The sequence below is a fragment of the Bufo gargarizans genome, chromosome 5 (assembly GCF_014858855.1).
Source record: "Bufo gargarizans isolate SCDJY-AF-19 chromosome 5, ASM1485885v1, whole genome shotgun sequence".
NCBI lineage: Eukaryota > Metazoa > Chordata > Amphibia > Anura > Bufonidae > Bufo > Bufo gargarizans.
Window position 1 is genome coordinate 8,313,432 of NC_058084.1, and position 13,142 is coordinate 8,326,573.

Here is a 13,142-nt window from a genome sequence, read left to right on the forward strand (position 1 = left end):
CCATGGACCCCGTGAAGTTAATGGGTCCGCAAAAAATGCAGTTGGCACACAGACGGCATGCATATTTTGTGGATCTGCGGACCACAAAACAGACACAGTTGTGTGCACGCAGTCTTAAAGGCCATGGGTATCTTCGGGGCAATATATTTTTGTGAGTTCATTTTACTTGTTTTGGGCTAAAAATCTTTTTATTTTGGGTTATCCTAATTGAAATTTTCAGCCATTTTTGTGATACAGGGTTAAAAATCTGTTTGCAGAGTATCACTTCTCTGAACGTTCATGTGAAGACTTATATCTGATCTCCTGACCTTATAAACACTTATTATAGGTAAACTGATGAGAGTATGGTGTTTATGAGTTCAGGAGATCAGATAAGTCTGCACTTAAGCATTCAGCTGACAGGACTGAGAAGTGATACTCTGCAAACAGACTGCTTTTTAAGCCCTGTATCACAAAAATGTCAGATTTTTTTTTTAACAAAGACTAAATGAAAAAAACTAAAATGATAATTCTTAGCCCAAAATGAGTAAAATTCAATAAAAAAAAATTGTTTACATCAGTTTTTTCTATTAGAAATGTGGATGAAGATTGTCCGCTACGATTAAAGGTCTGCTACTTAGGTTGAGAAACGCATTGACCCATACAGGTGCTCTGTGGAATCAGATGGCATTATTTGCATATTTCACAGCATTCAGTGCAAAAAAAATGTTTAGACATATTAATTATACATCCTTGATGCCTCAGAAGCGATGTACAACTCTTGCTCTTTCTGACACCAAAGCAGCTACATATTGGTCGTAGATTTATGTGCAGCAATTACCTTAATGTACTGAATATGTATTTGCTGCGGACAGAGACTTGATTTGTAAGGCATAAAGACTGGATTTTCTGATAATCTTCCTACTTGTCAAGGCTCAGATGCCAGTTCGGTGTCCTGATTTACATACATCCAAATAGGTTACCAAAGACCTGCACATAATAGTGCCTAGAAAATAGCAGAAATGTTTTCAGTAATGTACTATAAGGTATCTACAGCAGTTACTATATGACTTTCGGCCATTGTTAAATATATGAAACAGATTTTTTGCACTTTAGGCTGTGGTGTACCCACCAAACTTAGAGACAGTCATACTACGAACTGCTTCCCCTATCACAGTGACTACCTGAAGCTTCCTCTAGGGAGAATTCACTGCATACAGATTTATACGACTCCAAATGAGTTTAATACTAGCTATATAAATCTGTATGCAGTGAGCTCCCCCTAGTGTTGGCTGCATGCAAGCACGATTTTATCAAGTCAGAACAATAGCTTCTCTTTATAAAGATATATTATAAAATGAATCAGCACAGAGTTTTGGAAATAACAAAAGGAAGGATGAATTATAACAATATTGAAGGTGCTGCAATGAGCTTACCCCGTCCAGCAAGCTTTTTTTTTTCCACTTAAAGGGATTTATTATGTCAATAAGAAGATATCAAGACAGGGTGCTAAAAATGTGTAAAGCAACTACCAACATGCACACAAAAAAGAAACAACTCACCAACACTGATACATTAGCCAATTAAAAGCAAGTACGTACATACACAGAGGGACTCAGAAAATACTAATTTGAGGACCCTGAACAGCGCTGACCACGATAAAGTCCTCGTCAGAAAATCCTGCATCTGCCAACATGACGTCCTTTACCAGATTACGGGTCTGCTCTATGGATGGGACATCACTTCTGTAGTGTCCCACTAGGTAAATGTGGGCACTACACAAGGGTCAATATGGCCATGTTATTCTCCACCTCCTGTGGAACATGGTCATTGTATTTTATATGATGTTTTTATGTGTTTTTCCTGTAATCTCTTGTATCAGGCCTGTTAGGGGTAGTTCCTCCCCCTAGGCAGTAGAGGGAGCTAGGCAGCCCCTAGTATATATAGTTAGGCCCAGACAGGAAAGAGTCAGTGCAGTATAGTCCAGGAGGCTAGTTAGTGCAGTCTAGCCTGCCTGAGTTTTCCTGAGAAAAGAAGCTCAGAAGCTGCCATTCAGGGGAAGAGTTTGCCTCCTGAGAAACCAAGTTCCTTTAAAGGTGCAGTGCAGAGCCAAGTTCATTTTCCAGCCAAACAGAGAGCTGAAGGGCATAAGTCTATTCTACAGCAAGGAGACATATACCAGAGGAAGGTTTCCCTACCCAAGGATAAAGCCAGCAATAGGGCATACGGGCCTTGGAGTAAGCCAGACAGGATCTGAGGAAAAGTGCAGCCTGATCTGTAAGTGTTTTTGCCCTCTGAGTATCTTGCAAGGACTTTGCCTGCTGTTTTATATAAAGCCTGCCTGTATTCAACCTTTTTACATATGGAACCAACTAAAGACTGTAAATAGTTGAACTGTTTCAGTAAAAGGAAGTTATGGTTTACTGCAACTTGTGTTCCTTAATTATTACTACAATAAATCGGTGTGCCACCGTTACCGGCACTGGCGTCACAAACTTTAAGGGATCTTGCCACCGGCACATTAAAAACCTGCAACATCAAGGGCACCTCACCTACCACCTGGCCTGGTCCCTATATACAGAGAGTGCCCTAGAGCAGTGGTCCCCAACCTTTTTTGCACCAAGGACCGGTTTCATGCGAGACAATTTTCCCAGGGACCGGGTAGGGGGAGAAAGGGGGCGGGGGTTCTGGGGCGGGGCTTAGGGGGTGGGCGGGGCTGACTGATTCACGCACATAACAAAACACAAGGTGCATATTAAAATATATAACACTATATAATGACTATATAAACTGACTATGGTCTCTGCTGCACTGGTCTCTGCTGCACTGGTCTCTGCTGCACTGGTCTCTGCTGCACTGGTCTCTGCTGCACTGGTCTCTGCTGCACTGTACCATATTTTTCGCCCTATAAGATGCACCTAGTTTTAGAGGAGAACAATAAGAAAAGAAAAAATTCATTACACCTTAGATCAGACCCCCAAACCTTTAGCTATCTATCAGCCCCCAATGTCAGCCATAAACCCCCCCAATGTCAGCCATAACCCCCCCCCCAATGTCAGCCATAAACCCCCCCCAATGTCAGCCATAAGCCCCCCAATGTCAGCCATAAGCCCCCTATTAGCCCCTCGTCAGCCATAAGCTCCCCATTGCCCCCTCATGTCAGCCATAAGCCCCCCATTACCCCCTCATGTCAGCCATAAGCCCCCCATTAGCCCCTCATGTCAGCCATAAGCCCCCCATTAGCCCCTCATGTCAGCCATAAGCCCCCCATGTCAGCCATTAGCCCCTCATGTCAGCCATTAGCCCCTCATGTCAGCCATTAGCCCCTCATGTCAGCCATTAGCCCCTCATGTCAGCCATTAGCCCCTCATGTCAGCCATTAGCCCCTCATGTCAGCCATTAGCCCCACATGTCATCCATTAGCCCCACATGTCATCCATTAGCCCCACATGTCAGCCATTAGCATGTCCCTCATGTCAGCCCCATGTCCCTCATGTCAGCCCCATGTCCCTCATGTCAGCCCCATGTCCCTCATGTCAGCCCCATGTCCCTCATGTCAGCCCCATGTCCTTCATGTCAGCCCCATGTCCCTCATATCAGCCCCTAGCGCAAATAAAATAAAATAAAATAATCTCTTACCTCTCCTGCTCCTGGTCACCATCGCGATCCTCTTCATTCTGCTGTCGGCTGTGTATAGCGGCGCACAGCGTGAGGTCACAGAGAGACCTCACGCTGTGCGCAGCCCTGCACAGCCGATAGCCGAGCCGTGGACCAGGAAGTGGTGAGTACAGATCCTTCACCGCTTCCTGGTCCTTCTGTACTAATGAAGCGCTTCCATAATGGAAGCGCTTCATTAGTACAGAGTTAAAGACTGCCATGATCGCCGCGGCCCGGCTAACAATCCTCCTCGGCCCGGTCCTGGGCCGCGGCCCGGCGGTTGGGGACCGCTGCCCTAGAGGATCCATGCGCCAGCCTCTCTATCACTGCTGTACGCCTGCCCAGGGTATACACTTACCTAAAGAATTATTAGGAACACCTGTTCTATTTCTCAATAATGCGATTATCTAGTCAACCAATCACATGGCAGTTGCTTCAATGCATGTAGGGTTGTGGTCCTGGTCAAGACAATCTCCTGAACTCCAAACTGAATGTCAGAATGGGAAAGAAAGGTGATTTAAGCAATTTTGAGCGTGGCATGGTTGTTGGTGCCAGACGGGCCGGTCTGAGTATTTCACAATCTGCTCAGTTACTGGGATTTTCACGCACAACCATTTCTAGGGTTTACAAAGAACGGTGTGAAAAGGGAAAAACATCCAGTATGCGGCAGTCCTGTGGGCAAAAATGCCTTGTTGATGCTAGAGGTCAGAGGAGAATGGGCCGACTGATTCAAGCTGATAGAAGAGCAACGTTGACTGAAATAACCACTCGTTACAACCGAGGTCTGCAGCAAAGCATTTGTGAAGCCACAACACGCACAACCTTGAGGCGGATGGGCTACAACAGCAGAAGACCCCACCGGGTACCACTCATCTCTACTACAAATAGGAAAAAGAGGCTACAATTTGCACGCGCTCACCAAAATTGGACTGTTGAAGACTGGAAAAATGGTTTCTTGAACATGACAATGAGTTCACTGTACTAAAATGGCCCCCACAGTCATCAGATCTCAACCCAATAGAGCATCTTTGGGATGTGGTGGAACGGGAGCTTCGTGCTCTGGATGTGCATCCTTCAAATCTCCATCAACTGCAAGATGCTATCCTATCAATATGGGCCAACATTTCTAAAGAATGCTATCAGCATCTTGTTAAATCAATGCCACATAAGGCAGTTCTGAAGGCAAAAGGGGGTCCAACACCGTATTAGTATGGTGTTCCTAATAATTCTTTAGGTGAGTGTATATAAACTGTGAGTACCAAAAACACCCTCGGTTAGTAACTACCCCTGTGACCTCACCATTTGCCTCACCCTGCAGGGCTGCGTACTGCATATTCGCTGTGGTTAGGACCAAAACGACTCATCTTCCTGGTGCATGCGCAAACACCTCATCTGCACATGTGCCAGGGAGTTAAATAGTTCTGTCCTGCCCCCCTTCCCCCCAATGATGGGCTGCAGGTGAAGTCCCGTCTATAGACCAGACCCAAAATCTGGTAAAGGACATGATGTCTGCAGGATTTTTAGAAGAACAGCATCATGTGGCTGGTTTCCCAAGTGGCCAATACAAGCAACTTAAAAATGGTCCTCCCAGGAAGCAATTGAGTCATTTTGGAGTGTATCAGCCTGTGTGAGAAGAGGTGCGTGATTAAATACTGTGGAGATAACCTGCATCCAGCTGCTAGACTGTATAGCAGCTTGCCTGGGAGAACTGGAACCCTGGCACACTTGTGAGACGGACTGGCCATTTGTATGAATAAACTACATCCCACAGACAAAGACTGTAGAACCATTTACTGCGAGTACAAAAACCTGAAAAAGGAACAGAAATGAGTCTGTCAGAGCGGGGAGCGCCCCATGGCTGTAGAGAGAAAGTGTGTAGTGCAGAAAGCTGCAAGAAATATTTCACCCCTATGGTTGAAATAGAAAGTACAAATACTGGAAGATTGACTCAGAGAGGAAACACTTCAGCCTGTTAACCCTATCTTTGCAGCCTATAGAACTGTGAAAACTGTGGAAACTAAGATACTGTATATAAGATCTGCCATTTCATGCATCATCCAAACTGCGACAACTTCTATGAGTATCTGTATTTGCATTTTGCTGACACCTTCAGCAAACTGTTGTTTATTACAAATCTTGCCTCATGCCCCAACACCTGCATTGCTACAGTACCACATTGCCTCTCACCGCCAGTCCTGTCTAACTGCCTTGCACACCCCTACTTGCCAACACCATGGGCACCAGGTAGGAAATCATCACCTGGTATGCCCCAAGGGGGTGAACGGGTGTACCCCTCCATTCACTGTGCAGGGAGGGGAGCCCCAGGGAGGACCACAGCAACAGCGAATACTCCAACCACTCATATCTGCAGCCACCACTCCCATCCTCTCTGCCTCCCCACTTGGCTGCTGCAAGATTAAAGAGCTTACAAAGTAATTCAATATCCAAATCACAATCAAGAGACTATCTCAGGAGCTTATGGGCCAAGGCACATGCTCATCTATGATCCAGCACCACCAAATCTACATTTCTGCTGCTTCTTCGACCAAATGGACCTGGTTTTCTCATCTGGCCATCCAGTGGCGAGGAAGACTTTACCTGCAATGCTCCATTTCAGAGCTACGGTAGCTGTTGTTGTGGTAGCCATCTCATCTGATGTCATCAAGAGGGGAAAGTGGAACCTTTCTCCTTTTCTATTTGTCTGGGACAGCAGCATCAAAGAAGCTTTCCTGGTCATCTCTGATATGGGAGTTACTCGTACCCCTTAGAGTTTGAGAGAACACTTGCGATTTGGGTTGACTTTATTCAGACCTGAATCAAATCAAACAACTGATTCACCCAGAATCAAATATATAGCACCCAATGACACGTGGTTCGGCTCAGTCTTAGTCAGGGAGAGCTGCAGCAGAAGGGACAGATAGTGTAGGGAATTGATTCAATTGAATTGACTTTTTTGTTATGCAGGGTTGGAGTTAGAGACCCAAAAGTCCTTTTAAGGACTATTGTGTCTGGCAGCTATATATATTTTTAGCGCAACCTGCGCTAAATTGCATGCAATTGTAGAGACCTAAAAGTCATTTTAAGAACTATTGTTGTATTTGGCAGCAATATATATTTTAGTGCAACCTTGTTTGGCCACTGCAGACAGCGACATTATCTGCGCTACATCTCCTGTATAACGTTAGCCGCTGGTGACAGCTCTACTCCACCAGAGGAAAGCGGCTGAACATAAAGGCACTTTAAATGTGGCTTTTATGGTGTATTGAATACACCCCTACCTTTTCGAGTCCTCCTCCTCCATCATATCAACATGCCTTTTAGGCTGCCCTCACGCCTAATGTTTTAGAGGGTCAGCTCAGCAGCAGGCCTTCAACCATAATTTTGTCAATGGTCAGCTTAGCAGCAGGCCCTCAACCATAATGTTTTCGATGGTCAGATCAGCAGCAGGCACTAGCTGCTAATGTTTTAGAGAGTCAGCTCAGCAGCAGACCCTCACCCCTAATGTTTTAGAGAGTCAGCTCACCAGCAGACCCTCAACCTTAATTTTTAGAATGGTCAGCTACGCAGCAGGCCCTCACCTCTAATGTTTTAGATGTTCAGCTCAGCAGCAGACCCTCACGCCTAATTTTTTAGATGGTCAGATCAGCAGCAGGCCCTCGCCCCTAATGTTTTAGAGGGTCACCAGCAGGCCCTTGCTCCTAATGTTTTTGAGGGTCACCAGCAGGCCATCAATTATAATTTTTCAAGGGTGTGTATGATGCCCTCCTTTATGTGTAATAAAGGGTGTTTTGGAGTGCCAGTTCGTTGTAATTTTTTGGCATCCCTTTCACTTTATATACAAGTAAATATACAGGAAAGAATTGTATCACAATGTGAATGAGGCCCTCCTTTATGTGATATACAGGTTGTATCGGAGTGCCTCTTCCTTGTAATTTTTGTCAGCACTTGCACTTTATATACAAGTAAATATACAGGAAAGAATGTTTCCTAACAATGTTTCCTCTAAAATCGATTTTATCTTCGGTTTTGTGCTTATTATTGTCAGTCTATAAAAGTGGCGTACTACTCAGACAACATCATTCCCAGCAGCGACCTGGGAGTCCAAGATGCATCCAGACATACTCCCCATGCTGTTCCCGAACCATTTCAGTGGTGTTTCCATCAATTTCTGACCTTTTCATGTGAACCAGACACCCTCCCCTCTTCAGAGCATGGGGTGCCTAGTTTAAAGCTCAGGTTCTAAATTGACTTCTATCGAGCACCCGAGCATCCCTAGCACTTTGGTGCTCGATCAACACTAGTTCGCATCCATCTCCATTTGTTATAAGATCCACAGGCCGTTCCACTCAGGCGTGGGTCCCTCACAGAATTCCTTTCCACTGTCAAAGTCCACGCATCATTCTCAACAGCCCATAGGGCGAACTGACTACCTGCGAGTGGTTCTCCTTGCAGCACATACAACTTTCTCTCCAGCATGGAAGGTAACTTCATGATCGTGTACGTTGCCACTCTGTGACTGTGACGATGGTCCTGCCGACCACTGGGCTCCGGCTGGCTTCGGACATCTATCCCATTAATTTTCCGCTGGCTTCCGACAGGCATTCGCATAATTTTCTCCTGTTGCGGAGGTACGGTGCAGGCTCTTTCATATGGGGCATACACTCAGGATGCAACCGGCTTATACTCAGGAGTGCTTTTGCAGATACTGCATGTCCAGATCAACCTATGAAATGCTCTCTGGGTAGGTTTGTGGGAAGTCGTCTTCCTCCAATAACTCGGGCCCTCCTTTGCAAACATGAGCTGATCCAATTCCCACAGAACGTTCATTCCCAATACAACGGGAGCTCTGTCCCGAGCTGGTTGCTCTACAAGCACCACTCCCTTTTTGCCGACATCTTGTCCGCATAGCGTCATTCTCATCCAAGCCACTCCAAACACAGGTATAGCAGTCTGATTTACCGCTGTCAACTTGATCAAGGTGCCCTTGTCAGGCTTTATGAGGTGGCTGAGGTATCTCTCAAAGAATTTCACTGGCATCGTGATTACTTCCGACCCTGTGTCTACAAGACATTCCACCATCTGTTCTTCAATCTGAACCTGTAGGTAGGGACTTTCGGTCACCAAGTCCCGGAGGTCGTTAAGTGCCAGACTACCGCGAGGGGATCCCATCTAACGGCGGCTGTTCTGCATTCAGGGCCTTTTGTGGGCATTGACGGGAGATATGCCCTCTTTCTCGGAAAATCCAACACTGTGGCCCCTTGTTTTCCGGTCTTTTGGAGGACAACACGTCTGTGCATCTGTAGGTGGTGATGGATCAGCTCAGTGCCTGGGAGAGTCTCTCACTCCAGCCTCTGGAATTGCTCGACATAGAGGGGAACCCATGGGGGCAGCACCCCTTTTCCAGTAATTAGACTGAACCGGGGCCATCGATGGAGCCTGTAACTGTGCCAATTGCCTCTGAATTTCCCCCAGGGATACACTCAGTGCCTTCACTGCCTCTTGCAGATCCTCTCCATCAGAGGGAGTTCTTTGAATTCTTGCAGCCTGCATCCTTATAGTGTAAGCCCCATACGCCTCTTCCTTGTCTCAGGCCACAGCCTCTACTTGTATCTTCTGAAACTGCAATGTAGCATCCACCAGGATATGTTCGCTGAGAGCCTGGCAAAGAGGAGGGCTACGAAATCCAAGTACGAACTGGTCCCAGAAGATTTGATCTCCATTTCCAATAATGTTAGCACCATTGGCCAGATCTTCTGGAGGGCGTTGGCAAACTGGGGAATAGTCTCATCTTCATGATGGAAGTGAGTGAAGAAATGGGACTTAAGGCTGCCAGTACTGGTCGTTTCTCCGTAGGTGTATTACACCTGCAGAGTAATGCATTTAAAGGGAACCTGTCACCGGTTTTTAACCATAAGAATCATCGGCATCCTGAGATAGTTCTCCCCCATCCTAATCATCCTAGGTTTTTTTTTTATTATTTGAACACCTCCAAGTACTTCTTTTACAGTCCACTTTCACTTTTTTCAAGTTATGTATATTAAATGCTTACCTCATCACTTCCCATTCCTAACCCCACTTCCCGTTACATGAGTGACAGAATCTAAAGATCTTCCCCTCCTCCCAAACTCACGTCCCAAATCCCGCACATTTGCAGAACCAGTCACCTCACTCACTGATGAAAAAAAATCTACAATATTCGTGATTACAAAGATATAGCACTATATTCTAGATCTTCGCAAATTCTCGAAGTGCCGATATTCGCGATCATCACTACTACTGATCATATAATGTATACTGCACAGCTGCGAGACTTGGAAGAGAAGGGGTGGAGATGAGCAATCATCGAGGGTTTGTCTTATTCATTTTAGGGCATGGCTGCACTCCAAGAGTCAGAAAATGCTGGACTCTGAAGCATGGAGGAGACAGGACTCATCTAAGGTGCATTTACATATATGGCTGGAACATTTATTTTAGGTTTTCGCTGAACTGATAGTTTGTTCAGAATTGATTTTAATATAATTATTAATGTATTAAAAAGTATTTAGAGAAAAGTGAGTGGATAAATAGGTTTAGAAAGTGATGACAGGTTTCCTTTAAAGTCCCTTGCCCCACATCCTTACAATGCACATACATGTTTCTGATGGTATCATGTCTCTTAATGAGGCCATAACCTTTGCGTATACTGAACCACTGCACAGTCCCTGAAACCTTTATTGTTGGCACGTTTCTCAGACACTGGAGATGTCCTTGGCTTGGCAGTAGTTCCTCTCACAGTGCAAGCGGTCTGTGTACTTGTTCCCACCATGTTCTGGTCAGTGGTAAATATGACAGATCCACCTTTCATATTCTTTGAGCTAGCTTGCAAAATAGATCCCATATATTTAGGAAGGCAACTCTGCCCACCAACAGCATAATGCTTAGACACACACAATGATGGCCTGGGGCTATCCTTTGGCACAACTGCTCCTTCCTTCAGGTTAGCAATCTGATTTATGAGGCTGGCAAGAGAAGTCATTAATTCTTCAAGCGATTGATTTCTTCTCTGTACTTGAGGACTCAATAGACGGTTTGGGTGGCTCTGTGGCTTCTCCTTGCCCCCCCATGTTCATTCTGAATCTCCTCCTCTTTGCTATACTCCATTGCCTCTGTGAGTAACTTTAGAAAAGTAAAATCTGGGTAAGACTTATTTCTTTTCCTAAAAAACTGTTTTAAACGAATACACTTTAGTCCCAAAATAAATTGGCCACACAGCAACTCATCAACAGGCTCAAGACTAATGGTGTCCTTCTTCTGCATTCTCTGCATTAACTTCTGCAGTGCCAGAGCAAACTGCAGTAAAGTTTCTCCATCATACTGACACCTGGTGAAGAATTTCCTCCTCGGTAAGGGGGCAGATGAGCGGTCTCCATAGAAGCAGTCTAAATAATCTACCACATCACTCAGGCTTTTCTTTATTCTTCAGGAGCCAGCAGCACAGCTCTCTGAGATTCTCCTTCCAGGAACAGTATGGCTAGATCCACTTCATTAGCCTGTGGGACCCCATATAAGCGAGCTGCACATTTTAGTATTTCTTCCCATTCTGTCAGTGACATGTTTGAGCCATTGTATTTGGGTATTATTCCTGTACTTGTCATCATAAGGAATAACATTGTAGATGTATATGGTCTTGCCTTCATATTTGCATGTAATTGCTTATATCCTGTTCGTGACGCCAAAATGTAAGGGTGGCACAACCAGTGTGGTATACAATCACAGGAACCAGGCGGGTGGAATATTTGACACAACTTTACTTCAGTAAGGAAATATATTATTCTGGCACCTCCACAGACAACTGACACTAGTCTCCCCTTAGTCTTCAACTGCCCCTCTCAATGACAACAGTCCCAGCCACTCTCAGCCTTTCTCATGTCGCTGTGTTGTCTTTAACCCTGGCCTCAGTTGTCTCATCTCTCTCTAGATGGCACTCTTCTTGATGACTCTCTTATCAGGGGCCTCTACAATCTTTTCAGACTCTCCTCTCATCACTCTCCATAACAGTTTCTCACAGCCCTACATCCTGTCAGCACTGAGCTCCGCCCTTTCCTTTCCAGCCCTTTCTACAATGTCTGACTCAGGCTGTCTGAGCATGCTCAGTACATTCAGTCACATATAATAATATATTCTTTCTACATAGATAGATCCATGACTTTAAACTAACCTCCATTACATATCAAACATAGTAAACAGTGAAACACAGGAAATACACATAATAAGACAGGCTGTGGTATTTACCACAGACATGTCTAACCCTCTTACGCACATATACTTTTGTGTGCTGGCCTGTGTATTGCTGTTGAACACCTATATACTGGTTTGATTAAATTGAACAATTTCCCCAAAAAATAAAAATTATGACTGTGTGTAAATAGAATTCACGGAAACAGAAAATTGAGGCTTGACGCTCAATTTCTTGTTATCACTGACAGGTAGATTGCTGCCCTGTCTTGCAGTAATCACATATGTGCTGGCTCTATGGAAAGGGTTAATGAATACTGAGAGACTGTTAGGGTTTTGATTGAGAAGCTGGTAGGATTTAAAGAATACCGTGTTTTGGAGGGAAAAAACCCAGACTTGTTTACCACCAAATGCAGACAGACTGACCTTTTAAATGTCTGGTTTTAGCTATGTTGTTATGTCTGGAAACTTGTTTTGGTCTGGAAAACCTGCTGTGTCATTACCATTGAGTATCATTAAAACTCTAATGTAAGTCTATACCAGACGGGAGCTGAAACAATGTATCTGTTTGTGCTGTGTTTCTCCACCCCTCCCACTAGAAGGTTCCAGTCTAGCAAATACTGTATATAAGGAGAGCAGTCAGAGCCCCTAGTGTGCTGCAGTTAGGGACCAGTGCTTGGAGGGGAGACTTATGCCAGCCTGCATGAGTGAGAAGAAGAAGACGCTGAGATGGGGACACTGAGGCACAGACCATGGGTCGCCAAGCCTATGACCAAGACTACTGAGCTACAGACCGTGGGCCCTTGACCAGGATGCCAGCCTTCTGAGAGAGAGAGGGACAACTAGCTCAAGCCTCAGCATCACGTTTAATGGAATCTGTCACGATATCCCTCAATATTAAACCATGTGCAGTGTTAGTTGCATTACGGTCCAATGTTTTTTTTTCCCCATCCAGATCGGTGCCTGCATTCCAGAGAAATCTTAGATTTAGCGACATGAAAATTCGCTTTTTAGTGTAGCGAGGATGTCACCATTGTATCTTGTTGCACCAAAAGCTTCTCTTCTTATCACACCTGCCCACCCCAAAGCCAGGCAGTGGCAATGTAATATCATCTGGCCCTGGGTTCTTGCACATGAGCCGTTGCTTCAGCAATCGGTGCATGGGTAGTAAAGCTCTGATGCTTGTCAGGGATGAAGAAATCTGTATTGAGCAACCCTGAGAAGCATCAGGGCTGCACTGCTTGTTTACAGGCTAGATTACATCACTACTGCCTAGCCCTCCCACTTAAGCA